This window comes from Carex rostrata, chromosome 1, assembly GCF_964058835.1.
Source record: "Carex rostrata chromosome 1, lpCarRost1.2, whole genome shotgun sequence".
NCBI classification, from domain to species: domain Eukaryota; kingdom Viridiplantae; phylum Streptophyta; class Magnoliopsida; order Poales; family Cyperaceae; genus Carex; species Carex rostrata.
In genome coordinates, this window is record NC_135918.1 from 5,939,378 (window position 1) to 5,960,821 (window position 21,444).

The 21,444-nt window shown below is 38.2% G+C and overlaps 1 long non-coding RNA gene across 1 annotated transcript; it reads left to right on the plus strand.

Moving 5' to 3' along the window:
* Nucleotides 1–3,721, plus strand: LOC144565336 (uncharacterized). Its single transcript, XR_013514876.1, has 3 exons — nt 1–266; nt 1,987–2,095; nt 3,469–3,721. It is a non-coding gene; the product is annotated as an uncharacterized LOC144565336 (long non-coding RNA).
* The last annotated feature ends 17,723 nt before the right edge of the window (nt 3,722–21,444 follow it).

The window sequence follows — 21,444 nt, forward strand, 5'->3', positions numbered from 1 at the left end:
AAAAACTTGCATCTCCCTCTATAAATTTCTGTTTTCCCTCTGAATTGGTTGTTCTAGTGTGAAAATTTCGGTGCTAAGTAGTGACTGTCTTGGTGCTCGCTGATTCCATTGTCTCGGTGTGCTCTGATTTCCTTTGCTTGGTGATTGTTGTGACTGTTCTGACTGGCGCTTGCTTGGTGCCGTGCTGGTGTTGGCCCGGTGCTGTTCTGGTATTCGCTTGGAGCCGGCTGTTCTTTTCCCAATCCATCTCGTGCTAGCTCAATCGGGTAAACTCTAAAACACTCGTTTATGTGATCGGATTTTTGGCCCTTTGCTCGAGTTGTTGATTTTCTCGGCAAAGTTTTGACCTGGGGGCTGTGTTAATTTACGCCTTGCTGCTGCCTTGTCAGTGTGTTATGTTGCTTGGCTTGTGCTTTGCTACTACCCTTGTGAATTGTTGTATGATGCACTTACCCCCCTGCATTGTTGTATTGATTGGTAACTGGTACTGAATCGTACCAGTTCTGTTTTTTCCTATCTGCTGTGATGCTGGTTGCTTGTTGTTTTCCCTATCTGGTGCTGTTTGACCTCTGTTCCGTGCAGCCTGGTTGTGCTATTTTGCTTGAGTTCTGGTACTGGTACCAGTCGGTACAGACCTAGTGTAATTACTGGTAACCAATATTGATCTGACAGGGACCCCTTTCGTGATGTTCTGAATTGTGGGGGTTGTTTACGCATAATGTAGGTCCTTGTGATAATTGAAATTTAAGAAGGGATTGTTTTGAAAATATGTATGAAATTGGAATTGGGCCCTTGTAAAACAAATAATAAAAGGGGGCCTTATGGGCCTATGGTTTCTGCTGGGCCGAAATCAAGTTATTAATAAATTGAGGAAAGCTTGGGCTTTCTTTATGGGCCTATGCAGAAATTAAATAAAAGAATGTGGGCTTGGCTTTATTAATAATTATGGTATTTGGAATTTTTCCAAAAAGCGTAATTGTCGGATTTAAAACGTGGCTTTTTAAGTTTAAGTTTTATGAGGAATCAAATTAAAATCGAATGCTTACGTAAACTTGAACTAGCTCGGGAAATGATTATACCGTCCAGGGTCTGATGCCTCGATGATGACTCATAACATAATTTGAGCAGATACTATAATAACCCGATTGGACACCTGTATGATCCCGAAACAAACCCAACTAAAACACCCAACACATTAAAATAAAAATAAAAGTTTCATAAGAGGTTTTTAAATTAAAACATTCCTTTTAAACATTTTCAAACTTGTACGAAAACTCATTGCTAATTAATAAATGACGATTAATTAGTAACAGAAAAATATTATGTCTGACTTAGATTCGAAACGACTAATTATACGTAGAATTAGATTAGTTATAAAATAACGAACTGCTCGACTTAGAAATAATTAGCAAAACACGTAAAGTAGGTAAACATTTCTTTTCTAAAATTTTCGTAAAACAAGTTTACGTATCTAAATTTTAATATAACTAAAGACATATTATAATACTTATTAGTTTAGTAATAATTACATAAGTTATGCACTTTTATAAGAATAGTAATATTAGGAATTTTTAATAATAAATTAATTCTTCGAAAATGCAATTCAATTGGTTAGAATAATTATAGTTAAGTTAGAATAAAGCAAATAGCTAAGTAATTAGGATATATTAATTAGGTAAGAACATGTATAAGATTTATGTAACTCACGAATAATAATTTTACGAATATTTCGACTTTAGAATTTTTTTTTTATAAGCAACTTATCTTCAAATTAAATTATTAAAACTATAAATTATTTAGAATTAAAATTTGGATAATTTAAATCAAAGTAAATAATTAATATCCGACTAACTGGTTCAGTCGGGCTGACTGAATCGATAACCTTTATAAAATCGAAATAATTGATAATTTAATTTACATATTAACTGGGGCGAGGGTTAGAATAATTTAGCGTAGATTTTAATTAGTGTAATTTCGTGATTTCAGATCAGTCGACTCCGTACGAGTCTGATCCGTGGATCGATCCGACTGACCCGCAGTTCGGAGCATACGCGGAGCACGTTGATTATTAGCGACAGAGACTCCAGCCCTACAGGTGTGGAATATCTGAATTATTCTTTTCGTGGGCGTACTCTTACCAGTCGATCCATCTGACCTGACATCCGCACTTTATTTTAAGTAGTTGCATTAAAACTTTAGAGCATGTTTATCCTTTCTGCACTGTAGGTAGATTTGCACAAACCCTGAAAAACCTGAATTTACTGTATTTTAGGAGTAGAATAATTAAATAATATTATATATATATCTGATTAGAATATTAGGTTACTAGTTGTCTCCTTCTCGTGGAAGGCAATATATTATTATTATAATACGTGCATACGCATGCATTGATGAGAGCTGAGCAGAGCCGAGTGACTTCGTTCCGTCTTGGTGTCACTTGGCATGGGACGGCCCGACAGCCACTGAGCTGAGGGTCACTTGATCCTTGAATGGCTTTAGGATTATACTATATATATACACTTTGATATATACACTTTGATATATATACCCTTTTTCGATCATTTTACTATTTGACGTGAGCAGTTCCGATCTCGAGTTCTGTGGCACGATACGATTCGGGATTTATCCCTTCCCTACATTAGGAGCTACTTTGACTAGAACGGATTCCAAGGTCGAGCTACGGGAGCCTACGGGAGCTACGGGAGTCTACGGGAGTCAACGGGGGTCAACGGGAGCCTACGGTTGTGCCGGGCTCACACCGGACCCAATGACCGGACTCATAGCCGGACTCATAGCCGGACTCAGCCGGTCTCAGCCAGTCTCGAGCCTTGTGGAATCATGCGTGGTGTACCTATTGGACTGGCCAGACGGTAGAGTTCTCTTCTGCTCATGAGGAAGGAGATTAACTTTTTACGACCTGCATTGTATGATTTCTCCTATTGGATATGTTTGGGTGACGAATCGTTAGGCGAGATGACACATTGGATTTGATATAACCATCGGCTAGTGTGCTATTATCTTATGGAGCAATGCTCGATGTCACTAGGCAACGTGTATCATTGCACTCTGATCACAGTCCTTGGATTATATTGTTTGGATCTTTTTGATCCTATTGGCACGGCACGGGGTGATTTCTTTATCCATATTATTATTATTATTATTATTGTATTTGGGCACACAGTGCAAGGAGTACTGGATTCCGACTTGATTTATATCCGATATTACACCTTGATTTTATTTTGGGTTTATTTCGCATGTTGGCATAATAGAATAATCGCATCATGGCATCATTCAAAAGTATTGCAAATTCTATTAGCTATTAATATAAGTTCACACATGTGCATATTTTTAATTGCATTCATTTTATAAATAAAAGTGCTTTGACCGTAGAGGATCCCTGAGGGGATAATTCTGGGTCACATACTGGGCGATTCGTCGCTCACCCACAAGTTGTTTCGTGGGTTTTAGGTACAGCATCTGGCGATCCGCAGCAGGAGTTGTCAGGAGTTGTCCCCGATGGCCACACCGTTTGATTAGCTAAAGTTAGACTTTTGATCAGGTTTACGAGTCTCGTATTTCCTGTGTTATATATACGAGCTCGATAGATCATGTATCCCCTTCTATAGATGGTGTTATTTGGATCCGAGATGGATCGAATTATATGTTATGTATGTGTATGTTTATTTATTTGCTATGTGACTGATGCTTGATATTTATATTATTTTTGCTTCCGCTGCTGTTTGATTTATTATTTATGGTTAGCCTTGCGTGCTTAATGATTAATTAAGCACGAGGCGAGGTTGATCACATCTTAATCCAGAATTCTTGGTTTGGGGTGTGACAGTAATGATATATATCTATATTATTTAACAGATTCTCTATCAATAATCAAGCAATACTCAAATTCCACATATTTGACAGATGACCAATGACCTACTGTGAAAGTTTTTAATTTTAATTTTATAAATTGTTTCATCTGGATTTGAAAGATACTGTGAAAGTTTTCGATTTAATCCGCTGTTAATCGATTTGACATCTCCATATTATATCTAAATTACAGCCCTGATTTACACTGAAACCTGTGCTTTAAAGTCTATAAATGTGGACTTTTTACTTATATTTCGATGAAATGTGGTACTGCTATGCTTTGTTTGGTATTTTGCAGGAAAAAGGGCGAAAAACTGGATCTGACTACTTTTCATACGGCCCGTATGACATTTTGTACGGCCCGTACAGGATCTGCCCAACTACACATAAGGTTCCACAACAGAGGCACAAAGTCTCCAAGACAAAGCACAGGCATACGGCCCGTACGGGGTCCCCTACGGCCCGTAGGGCGCTAATTCGGAAAATCCAGCTGAAATCTGAAATGAGCATAATTTAAGGAGGCCGAAAAGGAAGCCCCTGGGGGCGCGATCTGTTAGTTTGTAATAATCTAGAAGTCAATAATACGATAAGTTAATCATAAAGCTTTGTTCATGAATTGAATGTTTATTTATATATCATTTTGTTGCCTTGAGTATTATTGCATTTATGGATCATTTCGAGTTCATGACTGAAATTGTGAAACTCCATAATATAGATAATATATACTCTTAAAAGGTCACTGACCAAGGTAATTAGCAGGAACACTAATTACCGCTATAAGGTTAGTATGTGGATTAAAAGATGGTTAAGTTTTACAAACCACCTGACACGAGATGTCATTTTAATCACATAGATACATGTTCTAGGAACATGGTATTTGACAGACCCCGAATGAAACATTAAATAGAATTGTGTTCGTGTCATTTATGTTTTTCATTCAGTGTCAAAGTTCTACAGTATGAGGTATTTATCGTTCCCAGTAAGAAATATATATGAGTGAGTGTTATCTAACGCTGTCCGTAAAAAGCAGCCATAACGGTAGCATTTCCATATATATAACTTAGCTGAGGAAGTGATAGTCTACCAAGAATACTACTTGTCCCTCGTATCTCTATACGAGCTATAGCATCACTGGGCCCCTTGATAGAGTTAGATTATCTGCATGCGGTATAATTACAAGAGTAATTATATTTGATAATCTACTCAAGATCAAGAAAAGATACAGTTAACGAGGATGACACATATCTACCTTAAAACTGATCTGATAGCTATGAGGCAGAAGAACTGACACAAGTAAATTGTTTACTGGATCGTGATATTGTACAGTACAGCATCATCTGTGTAATTGGATGGTCATGATGTGTTGCCAGATGCCACCCATGACTAACAGAAGTTAAAACAGTTTTAACTCTGTTTACCAACATAACACAGATCCTATTGGGTCACACCATATAGGAGCTACTCGGAGAATCTTACTGATTAATTATAAATTGATTATAATTAATATTAAGATGGTTATAATTAATTATACGTGATATAATTAAATTATAAATGTCATATAAAATTGACAAGCAGAAACAACGGTTAATTTATAAACGTACACGTTACGTTGTATAAAAGTTACCGAACAACAACCGAAATCGAACCGTGAGAAATATAATTGTTTAGAACAATTATATATATAATTTTGATTTAGATTTTAAATATTAATTATGGTTTTAATTTTAGGCTAACCTAGCAAATTAAAACTTTAATTAAAAATTGAAATCCAAAGATTCAAAATATAAATCAAATTCATTTGCATGTTGGCCGAATCACATATATGCATTTCTATATATATATTCAATATATATATATAAATATATATATTTTAAGTATGGATATATATATATTTTAAGTATGGATGTCGGCAAAGGAAAAAAATTAATAAATAAAAGGAATGCATGTCGGCAATAGTAGCAAAAATGAATTTGATTTTGTCATTTGATTAGAACCGCCATTCTAATGGCAAATTTTTGTAATTAGGCCAAATGCCAAGGGCATTTTGGTCATTTGCAAAACCACCACATTTGCCTATAAATAGAAGGGTAGGGGTAGAGAGAAAACTACTAATTCACATGTATCGTATCTGATCTGTCTGATCGATTCGAGTTTCTATTTTCTCTCTTTCTCGGTTACGGTTTCGGTGAATAGTGTTTCTGCAGAATTCCGCGGTTTACGGTATTTCTGGCAGAAGAAATAAATCGCTCTCCGGTTAGTCCTGGTGGATAACCAATAGAGGTATCACACGTGTGATACTGCGAGTCGATTCCATCCCTGGTGAGGCTCTACTCGCTCGGTCTGCATTCCAACTGAGATTTGGAATCAAGGTATAAATTGTTATATTAATCTATTTAATTTGTAAATAGATTTATTACTTTAGAAAATCAATTATGGAGTAGATCTGTAAATGAATTAAATGAGGTTTTGATGCCGAAGGAATACTGAAGGTGGACCGCCTTGGAAAGTTTCCTGACATACCTCGTTTAATCCATAGCTTAAGTTAGATGTAAAATTTTTGTTTTACTCTTTCCGCAGCTTAAGCTAATTAAAAGGGTTTGAACCGTTCCACAAAACCCTACAGTGGTATCAGAGCTCAAGGCTCTCCCGCTGATTGATTTTCTAAAGTTATAACTTATGCAAATAAGGTGCATATACCGCGTATTGGTTTAAATTCTTACATTTGCAGCACAAGTCCAAAACCGATTAGAAATGAGATTTTCTTGGTTCGGTTTTTCCGACTGAGAAAGTTTAAATTAGATTTACGCTTTCTTTATGCTTTCTTTATGTTTTCGTTTTTCAAAACTTTTGATTGCGTTAAAGTTCATCGAAGAATGTGATGAAGCAATAAAGTACCTTAGTAAGAGCTGTCATTTCCACACCGTAAAAGAGATGGTTCTGTCTAGGAAAGATTGAGTCTAAGCGGTCCTTGTGACCCCGATCTTTCCTGGGAGCCCCCTTTTACACGTCCTAATGGCTGGCCGAAAAGGAACTTTGTCACGTTACCAAATTGCTTTAACGTATTTTGAAATGGCAAAATTTAGTGTAAATCTTTCGCCTTTTCGAAAACCTTCGGAAAATAAAGTTCATCGAAGAATGTGATGAAGCAATAAAGTACCTTAGTAAGAACTGTCATTTCCACACCGTAAAGGAGATGGTTCTGTCTAGGAAAGATTGAGTCTAAGCGGTCCTCGTGACCCCAATCTTTCCTGGGGGCCCCTTTACATGTCCTAATGACTGGCCCAAAAGGAACTTTGTCACGTTACCAAATTGCTTTATGGACCGAAAAGAATATCTGTTTTAAAACATGTGAACTGTTTATATGCTTTAAACGGTATAGAATAAAGAACTGAGCATAGCTGCAAAATAAAGAATTAGGAACTGATAAATAAATATACCTGACTTGGTCCCGTATATAAGTAAATTAGATTTACTGCTTTGATATGAACTGAATAAATTAGATTTATTGCTTTCATGGAACCGTGAAAGAACGTGATGTCAAAGAAAGATTTGTGAAGGAACTCACCGTTGTCTTTCTGGCAGACGACTTTCACGTGTCCGCTAGAATGTCTAATGTCAGTTGCAAGAACTGACTGCTTAACAAAAGCTAAGTATATGAAAGAGATACTGCTAAAAGAAAAGAAAGTAATGGAGATCATATTCGGTATTCTTTCTAGACTTCCTTTCCACGACTGCTTAATGAAGCATATGAAAGAGGTCTCTTTAGATACGAATAAAATCACATTAGTCGTTCTTTCTGGCACGTTAAGGATAGAAAATAATGCGATCACATTTCGTACTCTAGACTTCCTTTCCACGACTGCTTAATGAAGCATATGAAAGAGGTCGCTTAAAGATACGAATAGAATCACATTAATTATTCTTCCTGACATATCCCTTTTAGAGATTGCTGGCACTGTTAAGCATAACCACCAACCCATTAAATATTAAGTAGTATGCCCTTCCCACTCTATCCTCCTCAAACCAATGTTCATTGGTTGATGATTAACCTGCTCAGTGGGCATCGCCTTTTACCTTTGGTGGTCGAGGGTTATGTGAGACATAACAAAACAAAATAGAGTGAGGTTACTTACCGATGATTTCTAAAAGAGTTTTAGGCTCGGGGCAAAGTCTTCGTTAAATACACGTGATGTTTTAACGAAACCAAGAATCACAAAAGAGGTGTGATTAGCAAAGTTTGCTTACCTAAGATAACTGATAGCCATGATATGCATACACTGCCTTGGTTATTGGTGAAAACATGGATCTTGGTCCTACTGCAAAACGGGAATAAAACAAATTTGCAGTGGGAGTTTTATCATAAGAATAAAACATTACATGAACAAAGCTAAAATCTTTACTTTTAACGTTGTAGTAATATGGCTAAAGAAACGTCCTTCTCTCTACACTCCCTGCTCGAAAAACAAACACGTGAGAAAATGGAATATATCCGAAATACACCGGTCCCTGCTAAAATAGTAGAGAGCAGCTCTGTCAGTACTCACACGCTTCGTATGACAAGCGATGATGAGAAACTGGAGAAGCTTAACTGTCCGTGGAGCCACGAGTTGGCCACGAAAGTTATCCTGAACTCATTTCCTCCCAGCTATTCGGAGTTCATTGTGAACTCCCATAAGCAAGAGTTGGATAAGAGCTTGCAGGAGCCCCAAGGGATGCTGAGGATCACTGATAAAGACATTGAGAATAGCTCTCATGTCCTCATGATCCAAGAAGGTGGGAGGAAGATAAAGAAAGCCCCAAAGAAGGTGGCTCCGAAGTACAAAGGCAAAGGGAAGTTGGTTCTAGGAACGAACTCTCCCAAGATAAAAGTTTCTGCTAACTTTGACTGCTATTTCAGCAATAGCAAAAGTCATTGGAAGAGAGACTGCCCGAAGGATCTGGAAGTTCTGAAATCTGGGCGAGTCTCAGAAATTTCAGTTTCTGGTATCAATGTTATTGAAGTTAACGTTGCAACCTCTATTAATGATTGGGTACTGGATACCGGATCATGTGCTCATATTTGTTCAAATATGCAAGCACTGAAAAATAAGAGGAAGCTACATAACAAGGAGATACAACTCCAAGTTGGAAACGGAGCACGAGTTGCAGCCGTAACAGCTGGTAGTATAGAGTTGTATTTACCCAGCGGGCTTGTAATAGAACTAGAAAATGTATATTTTGTTCCTAGCATTTCCAGAAACATCATTTCAATCTCATGTTTAGAGATGAATGGTTTCTCTTTTGTGATAAAGGACAATAGATGTTCTATATACAAAGATGAATTATATTATGGATCTTCATATATGATGAATGGTCTTTATATACTGGAAATGGACAAACCCGTGTTTAACATCAATAACAAACGACTCAAAGCATCACATGAAAGCATGACTTACATGTGGCATTGTCGCCTTGGTCATATAAACGAGAAACGCATCAAGAAGTTACATAAAAATGGACTTCTTGGTAAATTTGATTTGGAATCAATTAACACTTGCGAATCTTGTTTACGAGGTAAAATGACCAAAGCGCCTTTCTCCAAAAAGGGCGAAAGGGCAAGTGACTTATTAAGTCTAATACACACAGATGTATGTGGACCTATGAGCACTTGTACAAGAAATGGTTTTTCTTACTTTATCACGTTTACTGATGATTACAGTAGATACGGTTATGTCTACTTGATGAGACATAAGTCTGAATCCTTTGACAAGTTCAAAGAATTCAAGGCTGAAGTAGAAAATCAATTAAACAAAAGTATTAAGGCTCTACGATCTGATCGTGGAGGCGAATACTTGAGTTTTGAGTTTAAAGAGTACTTAAAGGAATGTGGGATAGTCTCACAGCTCACACCTCCGGGGACACCACAGTGGAACGGTGTTTCTGAGAGACGGAATCGAACTCTACTGGATATGGTTCGTTCCATGATGAGTGTAGCCACTCTTCCGAAATCCTTCTGGGGACACGCACTAGAAACTGCTGCACGAACAATAAACATGGTTCCATCCAAGTCAGTAGAAAAGACTCCATACGAGTTATGGTTTGGGAAAATCCCAACTATGTCTTATCTTAAAATTTGGGGTTGTGAAGTATTTGTCAAACGCCCGACGTCTGGCAAACTTGATCCCAAGGCTGACAAGTGCTTCTTCGTAGGGTATCCTAAGGAAACGAAAGGATATTACTTCTATCACCAATCTGAGAACAAAATAGTTGTTGCTCGTGATGGTAGATTTTTGGAGAACGAGTTTCTCGCAAAAAGAAGTAGTGGGAGTAATGTAATACTTGAAGAAATTCAAGATACATCACACAATACAATATCTGAACCAGATCAGATTAACCCACCTCTTGATTTTTCGGCTGATGAGCATCTGGAAGTACCAAATCCACAAGTAGCTGTGGATGAGGTTCTAGTCCCGAGCTCAAGTACTTCAACGCAAGTTGAAGTAGAACTGGATCCGCAGACAGTTGTGGATCAAGTTCAACAGCCCGAAGAACGAGTGCTACGTAGGTCAACAAGAGTAGTCCATGCACCTGAAAGGTACTTGGGACTGCACGAGATCTCAGCATATGATACTGAAGATCCTTTGACCTATGCGGAAGCAATGGATAGGCCCGACTCTGATAAATGGCTGGAGGCCATGAGATCCGAAATACAGTCCATGTATGACAACACGGTCTGGAACCTAGTTGTACCACCTGATGGGGTAAAACCCATAGCTAACAAGTGGGTTTTCAAAATGAAAACAGACATGGATGGTAAGATGACTATATACAAAGCACGGCTAGTAGCGAAAGGTTTTAAACAGATTCTCGGTGTAGATTATGATGAAACCTTTTCGCCCGTGGCTATGTTTAAGTCAATTCGGATACTCCTAGCAATTGCCGCATTTCATGATTATGAAATATGGCAAATGGATGTCAAAACCGCCTTCTTAAATGGAAATTTAGAAGAGGATGTGTACATGACACAGCCTGAGGGTTTTGAGGATTCAAAGAATGCTGGGAAAGTGTGCAAGCTTCTTAAATCCATTTATGGACTGAAGCAAGCATCACGGAGTTGGAATCTTCGATTTGACGAAGAAGTCAAAAAGCTTGACTTCGTCAGATGCGAAGAAGAACCATGTGTATACAGAAAGACTAGTGGGAGTGCCATCGCTTTTCTTATCCTATATGTAGATGACATACTACTAATGGGAAATGATATTCCTCTTTTGCAACAAGCCAAGTCTTCGTTGAAGAAAGTCTTTTCAATGAAAGACTTGGGCGAGGCTGTCTATATACTAGGCATAAAGATCTATCGAGATAGATCAAATAGACTTATAGGTTTAAGTCAAAGCACGTACATTGACAAAGTGCTGAATCGGTTCAGCATGCAGGATTCTAAGAGAGGATTCCTGCCAATGTCGCATAGCGTTCAGCTAAGCAAGACTCAGTGTCCTTCGACAACTGATGAGCGAAGCATTATGAGTAGAGTACCATACGCTTCGGCTATTGGCTCTATCATGTACGCTATGTTGTGCACTCGCCCTGATGTCTCGTACGCTTTGAGTGTGACGAGTAGATATCAGGCTAATCCAGGCAAAGAGCACTGGATTGCTGCAAAGAATATCCTTAAGTACTTGAGAAGAACTAAGGATATGTTTCTCGTCTACGGTGGTGATTCCGAGCTTGTGATTAATGGTTACACTGACGCCAGTTTCCAAACTGACCATGATGACTCGAGATCACAGTCTGGGTATGTGTTCATACTCAACGGTGGTGCTGTGAGCTGGAAGAGCTCAAAGCAAGAGACTACAGCAGACTCAACCACCGAAGCAGAGTACATAGCTGCATCCGAGGCAGCTAAAGAAGGTTTCTGGATCAAGAAGTTCCTTAGCGAACTTGGAGTGGTTCCCAGTGTTCAAGGCCCTGTGGACCTCTACTGTGACAACAATGGAGCTATAGCTCAGGCCAAAGAACCGAGATCGCACTCGAAATCCAAGCATGTTCTACGGCGTTTTCACCTGATACGAGAGATCGTAAATAGAGGTGATGTAAAGATATGTAGAGTTGACACAGTCAGCAACACAGCTGATCCACTCACGAAACCTCTTCCTCAAGCCAAGCACCAGATGCATATTGCCTCTATGGGTCTGAGACACATAGGAGACTGGCTATGAGTTTTTTCTTTAGATCTACGAGATTTTTAGAAATACTAGAGATTTGTATAAGTAGGGCCTACGATGATTGGCTCCTAGCTTAAGTGGGAGATTGTTAGTTTGTAATAATCTAGAAGTCAATAATACGATAAGTTAATCATAAAGCTTTGTTCATGAATTGAATGTTTATTTATATATCATTTTGTTGCCTTGAGTATTATTGCATTTATGGATCATTTCGAGTTCATGACTGAAATTGTGAAACTCCATAATATAGATAATATATACTCTTAAAAGGTCACTGACCAAGGTAATTAGCAGGAACACTAATTACCGCTATAAGGTTAGTATGTGGATTAAAAGATGGTTAAGTTTTACAAACCACCTGACACGAGATGTCATTTTAATCACATAGATACATGTTCTAGGAACATGGTATTTGACAGACCCCGAATGAAACATTAAATAGAATTGTGTTCGTGTCATTTATGTTTTTCATTCAGTGTCAAAGTTCTACAGTATGAGGTATTTATCGTTCCCAGTAAGAAATATATATGAGTGAGTGTTATCTAACGCTGTCCGTAAAAAGCAGCCATAACGGTAGCATTTCCATATATATAACTTAGCTGAGGAAGTGATAGTCTACCAAGAATACTACTTGTCCCTCGTATCTCTATACGAGCTATAGCATCACTGGGCCCCTTGATAGAGTTAGATTATCTGCATGCGGTATAATTACAAGAGTAATTATATTTGATAATCTACTCAAGATCAAGAAAAGATACAGTTAACGAGGATGACACATATCTACCTTAAAACTGATCTGATAGCTATGAGGCAGAAGAACTGACACAAGTAAATTGTTTACTGGATCGTGATATTGTACAGTACAGCATCATCTGTGTAATTGGATGGTCATGATGTGTTGCCAGATGCCACCCATGACTAACAGAAGTTAAAACAGTTTTAACTCTGTTTACCAACATAACACAGATCCTATTGGGTCACACCATATAGGAGCTACTCGGAGAATCTTACTGATTAATTATAAATTGATTATAATTAATATTAAGATGGTTATAATTAATTATACGTGATATAATTAAATTATAAATGTCATATAAAATTGACAAGCAGAAACAACGGTTAATTTATAAACGTACACGTTACGTTGTATAAAAGTTACCGAACAACAACCGAAATCGAACCGTGAGAAATATAATTGTTTAGAACAATTATATATATAATTTTGATTTAGATTTTAAATATTAATTATGGTTTTAATTTTAGGCTAACCTAGCAAATTAAAACTTTAATTAAAAATTGAAATCCAAAGATTCAAAATATAAATCAAATTCATTTGCATGTTGGCCGAATCACATATATGCATTTCTATATATATATTCAATATATATATATAAATATATATATTTTAAGTATGGATATATATATATTTTAAGTATGGATGTCGGCAAAGGAAAAAAATTAATAAATAAAAGGAATGCATGTCGGCAATAGTAGCAAAAATGAATTTGATTTTGTCATTTGATTAGAACCGCCATTCTAATGGCAAATTTTTGTAATTAGGCCAAATGCCAAGGGCATTTTGGTCATTTGCAAAACCACCACATTTGCCTATAAATAGAAGGGTAGGGGTAGAGAGAAAACTACTAATTCACATGTATCGTATCTGATCTGTCTGATCGATTCGAGTTTCTATTTTCTCTCTTTCTCGGTTACGGTTTCGGTGAATAGTGTTTCTGCAGAATTCCGCGGTTTACGGTATTTCTGGCAGAAGAAATAAATCGCTCTCCGGTTAGTCCTGGTGGATAACCAATAGAGGTATCACACGTGTGATACTGCGAGTCGATTCCATCCCTGGTGAGGCTCTACTCGCTCGGTCTGCATTCCAACTGAGATTTGGAATCAAGGTATAAATTGTTATATTAATCTATTTAATTTGTAAATAGATTTATTACTTTAGAAAATCAATTATGGAGTAGATCTGTAAATGAATTAAATGAGGTTTTGATGCCGAAGGAATACTGAAGGTGGACCGCCTTGGAAAGTTTCCTGACATACCTCGTTTAATCCATAGCTTAAGTTAGATGTAAAATTTTTGTTTTACTCTTTCCGCAGCTTAAGCTAATTAAAAGGGTTTGAACCGTTCCACAAAACCCTACACGATCTGGGGCATTAAATGAGATATTTCCTCACCAAAAAAAGGGGGATTCACCACTGGAACTTGGACAAGCTTTCTTGGAGCAAAAGACAAGAGGAGGAGAGGAAGAAGAGAAGTGAAAAACGCGAGTTTGCAACGGATCTTCAGATTTTCCACTGTTTTGTCATGAACTCTTTTATTTTCTGTTATTTGTGTTATCTTAGGAACATGAGTAGCTAATTTACTTTGTTTCTAGGGCTAAGATGTAGTTTCTAGTTTGGTTTTGTTTGCATGCTACTTGGATTTTGTGTTGAATGCTTCGTTTTTACCTTGTTGAGTAGTATTTTGATTGCTTTATTTGTGCTTGCTTGAATTGATTAGTCATCCCGTTAGATGAATGCGCACATCTAAGTGTTAGGAGCCAAGTCTATGACATTTAATCCAACCGAATAAAGTATATGAAGTAGGGTTAAACCAAGGAGTACCCGAAAGGTGAAACTTTCCTTGAGGCGAAAGTCCTTGGATACTTTTAGTAAACCAACAAGTAACTTAGATAAATTAGGCCAAAATGCGAAAGTTGAGGTTTAACGCATTTAAGAGGGAAGTATTTGAGTCCGGTAATCGGGTACTAGGCCAAAATGCGAAAGTTGAGGTTAGGTATCTAGATCTGGTCGATAGAAACCCTAAACATTAGTATCAACACAGAAAACAGTAGCTGCAGCATTAACTCGGGGTCCCCTACGGGCCGTATGGGAAGCCATACGGGCCGTATGCCTCGGGGCTGAACAGAAATGAAATCTTAACCCTGGAAACGCCTTTTTATTAATTGAAAACAACTTTAATTCTTTTTATTGCTTTTTAAACTTGTCATAAATCATTAGAATTGTTAGAACTAAACCAAATCAATTTCTCTACTTCTAGAATCTCAAGTAATTTTAGGATAAGTCCGGTCATTTTCTTCCGTCCCTGTGGATCGATACCTGAGCATACTCATCGATAGGATAGTGCACTTGCTATCTGATTTGACAGAGTATAACAAAGGTTTAAAAGGTATAGCTTGCTATACTGAAACTTTGTAGCATATATTCTGTGCGAACAAGTTTTTGGCGCCGTTGCCGTGGACGGCAACGAAAATTCTAGACTTTTTCTTATTTTCGCTTGATTCTAGATTTTAATTTTAATTTTTCTTTTTTCATCTTTGCAGGAACATACTGGAAGAGCCACGGCCCAAGAACCACTACCATCTCAGAAGCAAGGGGCAAACTTCCAACACATTCGTTCCAGCACCATCACATCTGTCACCTCTCCGTACGGCCCGTACAAGATTCATACGGACCGTACAAGTCGACAACAGAGGCCAGACAGACCCAGAATAAGACGCCATGGATCTGATGTATAACATGGCGACAAACCAACAGTGGTTTGGCTGCGACAGTTCTCGAGCTGGAGGAGGCGGTTGATCCAAAGTTGATCAGATCACAACTCTATTTGCTAAAGCTGCCAAGCTGGAGGAGGCCATGCAAGAGGCTTTAGCTAAAATGAGCGTGAAGGCAGTCAGAAACCCTCAACCACAGCCATGTGTCATGTGTGGGGATTGGAGGCACTCTTACGAGTATTGCCCACTGGCGGAATGGGATGAGGAACCCGAACAGGTCAACTATCTCGGCAACTACAATCGCAATTTCTACAACAATGCACCATTCGACACTTCAAACGACCGCCCATTCCAATCCGATCCACCCGAGCCGTACATTGATCCCGCGGTGAGTAATTTCATGCATGAGCAGGGAAAAATGAACCAAATGATATTCGAGCAATTGCAGGCTCTCAATGCCCAACTGGCTGATTCAGTTGCTCAGAACAGAAGGAATGAACAAATGGGTCATCAAGCTGCCTCTGCACAACCACCTCCTGGAAGACTGCCCAGTCAACCAGAAATGAACCCTAGAGGAGAGGTAAAATCCATAACCTTGCTGAGTGGGACAAACTATGAAGGACCCTCCATGCCTGGTACGGGCCGTACCAAATCTGTACGGGTCGTACCAAACCCTGACCATGCAGAACCAGCTCAACCAGTAACCTCATCTGACTCCACACCACCTTGCACAAACCGTACTAACCCAACACAGGTCGTGCCAAAGCCATCTGAAGAGATCCATAACCGTGCAGATCCAACGCGGTTAGTAGTGAATGTTGAAGATTCTTCTGACACGGGCCGTACCAACCCAGCACAGGCCGTACAGAGAGAGCCTAAGAACCAGAGAAGGAAGGGGGACACTTTGCTTATGCTAGACCTTTTAAAAGAGGCTGAGAATCAGAGAAGGATGGGGGCCAAGAAACCACCTGGCACGCCCAATGGGACACAGTACCAAGGACCAGCCATACCTGTCGAGCCAGAAGCCAACCATACGGTCCGTACGAATCCCATACGGCCCGTATCGACCTCCCCTGAGATTCCCGAGCAGTCAGAACCTGATCCGATTGAAGTTGTGAATGAGAAGACAGACCATACGGTCCGTACCAATCCCGTACGGCCCGTACAAAATGAAGCTGACAGACAGAAAAAGAAGGTGACCGAGAAACCACCACCCTACCAGCCACCTGTTCCTTTCCCTCAGAGGCTAGCTGAACCAGAAACATGCTGTGCAGTCAACGTGGAGGATCGATTGGCTAAGGGACAACTCCGTGAGGGATACGGGAGCTCAGTTAAAAATTACTCTGATTATTTATCTGAGTTGCAGGATGAAACAAGCGAGTTTGAGACGATCTGCACGGCAGACATGACGCCTATCTGTCTGGAAGAATTGCCATACGGACCGTACCTAGATCATACGGACCGTACACCAGAGGAATCCCAAACAGAGAAGCTGGAGATTGAGAATGAACCAAAAGCTCAGGCTGGAGCTGAGGCATACGGTCCGCACAATATTCATACGGACCGTACAACCAGCCAGGCAGAGCAGATCACTCCCGAATTAAAGCCTCTCCCAGCTAACTTCAGGTATGAGTTTCTAGACCCAAATAAATCTTGTCCTGTGATCTTGAATGCAGATCTCAGCCCTGATCGGACTGCCACGCTCTTGGGGAAATTGAAAGCTCACATAAGCGCGATCGGGTGCTCAATCAAGGACTTGAAAGATATGGGGTGGATTTTTCTTTTGCAAGTGTTTGACAACACGACACTTTGCTCAGATCCGCCCCCGAATCGCACTGCTAGACTCTTGGAGGATTTGAAAACTCAGCAAACTGTGATCGGGAACTTAATCGAGGAGCTGATGGGCACAAACCCAGCCACATGCATGCACAGGACCTTACCAGCCGATGATCACAGGCACACGGACCGTGCAGACCAGCATACGAGCCGTGCACAACCAACCTGGTCTATGCTTTCTCTCCCTTGGCGCGTTAAAAAGGAAAGAATGGTGTATCCTTTCAACACATTCGACATGGCGCTCCACCAAAAACCACCCGACCCACCTCCCACCAATCGGTGAGGCGCCCCTGCCTCTTCCCTCACTCCATGTCTGGTTAGTTTTCATATTTTCTTCTATTTTATTTTTGTGTGAATTCAAGCATTGAGGACAATGCTTCATTCAAGTTTGGGAGGGTGGAATAGAAGAAAACTGTATCTGCATTTAGGTCATGTTTATTTTTCAAACTTTTTAGGATTTATAACCTTGATTTTTACTTGACCTTGATTAGAATTTGTGATTTTGAACTTAATTGCTTGAACTTGCAAATTTGTCAAGATGTTTTACGAGGTTATGAAAAATAGAGTCTTGCATAATTGGACTTCATTGTCTGAAAATGCATAAAGTATAAAACTCATGTTTATTTTTCAAAAATTTGTGTGATTGTTAGAATTAAGTACTTGTTTGAAAAATTTTGGTAGTGATTTGGATGACTTTGAAAGATTAGAAATAACTCCATGTTTGATCAAAGAATTGCATAGGATGGGATGTTTTGAGACTTTGAGAAAAAAATGAAAACTTGAATTGTATTGAAAAAGCATTTTGAAACTGAACCGTGCCTTATAAAATAGGGAATTGGGGATTTTAAATAATAGAAAAATTGGGATATCCATGGGTATGAAAGAATACCTTGGATGTGTGTATTCATGATATATGCAAATGAAATAAATGAAAAGATGGAGAAAATAAGAGTACTGGCAATAAGTCCTACTGGGCGCCTTTGAGCTCGTCTCCCAAAGAAAAAAAAAGAGTACTGGCACAATCCGACGGGATGCCTTTGAGCTCGAAAAGTTTCAAAAATATTTGCAGTTATCAACACATGAAATCCGCGACTTTCTAACCTAAGCTTGTTTCAAGCTTGGGGGGGGGGGCGAAAAAGGAAAAATCACCACAAACGAGGGCATAATTTCAATGTAAGAATGAAAGATTGATCAATTCAAGTAATTAGTTTTTTGCAAATATTAAAGCATCTCAAAATATGAAGTTTGATTAATCGATTAGTGGGGTGAATCAAAATTCATCAAGGAAAATCCAAATTGTATCCAAAAAGATTCTCATGGTTCTTGATAAGAGCAGTTCATGTAAATTTTCACATTTAGGAATTTATTTTCATTTAGGTAATCCAAAGACCAACCCTATACCCATGTTGGGATTTTTGCTTGAGGACAAGCAAAGTTCAAGCTTGGGGGAATTTGACATCTCCATATTATATCTAAATTACAGCCCTGATTTACACTGAAACCTGTGCTTTAAAGCCTATAAATGTGGACTTTTTACTTATATTTCGATGAAATGTGGTACTGCTATGCTTTGTTTGGTATTTTGCAGGAAAAAGGGCGAAAAACTGGATCTGACTACTTTTCATACGGCCCGTATGACATTTTGTACGGCCCGTACAGGATCTGCCCAACTACACATAAGGTTCCACAACAGAGGCACAAAGTCTCCAAGACAAAGCACAGGCATACGGCCCGTACGGGGTCCCCTACGGCCCGTAGGGCGCTAATTCGGAAAATCCAGCTGAAATCTGAAATGAGCATAATTTAAGGAGGCCGAAAAGGAAGCCCCTGGGGGCGCGATCTGGGGCATTAAATGAGATATTTCCTCACCAAAAAAAGGGGGATTCACCACTGGAACTTGGACAAGCTTTCTTGGAGCAAAAGACAAGAGGAGGAGAGGAAGAAGAGAAGTGAAAAACGCGAGTTTGCAACGGATCTTCAGATTTTCCACTGTTTTGTCATGAACTCTTTTATTTTCTGTTATTTGTGTTATCTTAGGAACATGAGTAGCTAATTTACTTTGTTTCTAGGGCTAAGATGTAGTTTCTAGTTTGGTTTTGTTTGCATGCTACTTGGATTTTGTGTTGAATGCTTTGTTTTTACCTTGTTGAGTAGTATTTTGATTGCTTTATTTGTGCTTGCTTGAATTGATTAGTCATCCCGTTAGATGAATGCGCACATCTAAGTGTTAGGAGCCAAGTCTATGACATTTAATCCAACCGAATAAAGTATATGAAGTAGGGTTAAACCAAGGAGTACCCGAAAGGTGAAACTTTCCTTGAGGCGAAAGTCCTTGGATACTTTTAGTAAACCAACAAGTAACTTAGATAAATTAGGCCAAAATGCGAAAGTTGAGGTTTAACGCATCTAAGAGGGAAGTATTTGAGTCCGGTAATCGGGTACTAGGCCAAAATGCGAAAGTTGAGGTTAGGTATCTAGATCTGGTCGATAGAAACCCTAAACATTAGTATCAACACAGAAAACAGTAGCTGCAGCATTAACTCGGGGTCCCCTACGGGCCGTATGGGAAGCCATACGGGCCGTATGCCTCGGGGCTGAACAGAAATGAAATCTTAACCCTGGAAACGCCTTTTTATTAATTGAAAACAACTTTAATTCTTTTTATTGCTTTTTAAACTTGTCATAAATCATTAGAATTGTTAGAACTAAACCAAATCAATTTCTCTACTTCTAGAATCTCAAGTAATTTTAGGATAAGTCCGGTCATTTTCTTCCGTCCCTGTGGATCGATACCTGAGCATACTCATCGATAGGATAGTGCACTTGCTATCTGATTTGACAGAGTATAACAAAGGTTTAAAAGGTATAGCTTGCTATACTGAAACTTTGTAGCATATATTCTGTGCGAACACGATTCAACTTTCTAAAACATTCACACTTTGTGAATTTTATCAATTATGTTACTCGTAGATCCGAAACCAAGAGAAAGGTACTGTTGTATACTTACAAGAGGAGAGATCCACTTATATTTTTTTTTGGATATTGAATTACATTCTACATTGTTAAAGTTTTTAAAATTTAAATAGTCGATCTAGACCGTTCAACATGATAGATATATTAAAATATGCTTGCGAATCAAATTATACATTTTCTTGAATTTTTTTACTATTTAATTATTCAGTATTTTACAAAATCATTATTTTCAAACCATTGAATTTTTAAAATATAAAATTTGATCTCCAAGCACATTTTAATATATCCATCATGTTGAACGGTTTGAATCGACTGTTTGGATTTTGAAAATATAAGATGTAATCCGATGTTACCAGTAAAGAATGTACGTAGATCCCTTCTCATATAATCTTATTTATATTAGATTGTTTTTGGACTTCTTCGTATAATTTTTTTTTATTGAAAAATAAAAACTGTTCAAAGTAAGCTTCCATTAAAATATTAAAAATCACGACACAAATAGCTCTGAGATATTCTCACCAAGGAACCATAAGGTGTATTACTAAATTTTTCTCTTACATCGTATACGCATGAAAAATATATTTTTTAAATGAGAAAAGAAATATGAAAACATCATATCCAATCAATAAAGACGGAATTAGAAAATTTAGATAGGAGGCTGAAACGAAAAATGCAAAAATATTTAATTTTTTATAGGTGGGATTTGAACTAAAGTTTTCACAACTATACATAACGTGAAATTCTAACTACTAAACCATAAACACACTTTTGATACTTTATGAAAGAACTGAACTATAAACTTAAAAAAGAAAAATTCAATTCAATTTTATTTTATTACAAAAATTATAACTATGGGATGACTAAGTACCCTTTGAGATGCATTAAGATTCGCCACTTAATTAACCAAAATTAATAAATAGAGAGAAGCGTATGAATTTTGTGAGACGAGTAAGAAATTTAAATTCTTACTTCTCCCTATGTATTTTATTTTTTTCAATTATTTTGCATTGCATATAGATGGCATGTCAAACTACTAGATCTACTCAGTAGAAGTGTTC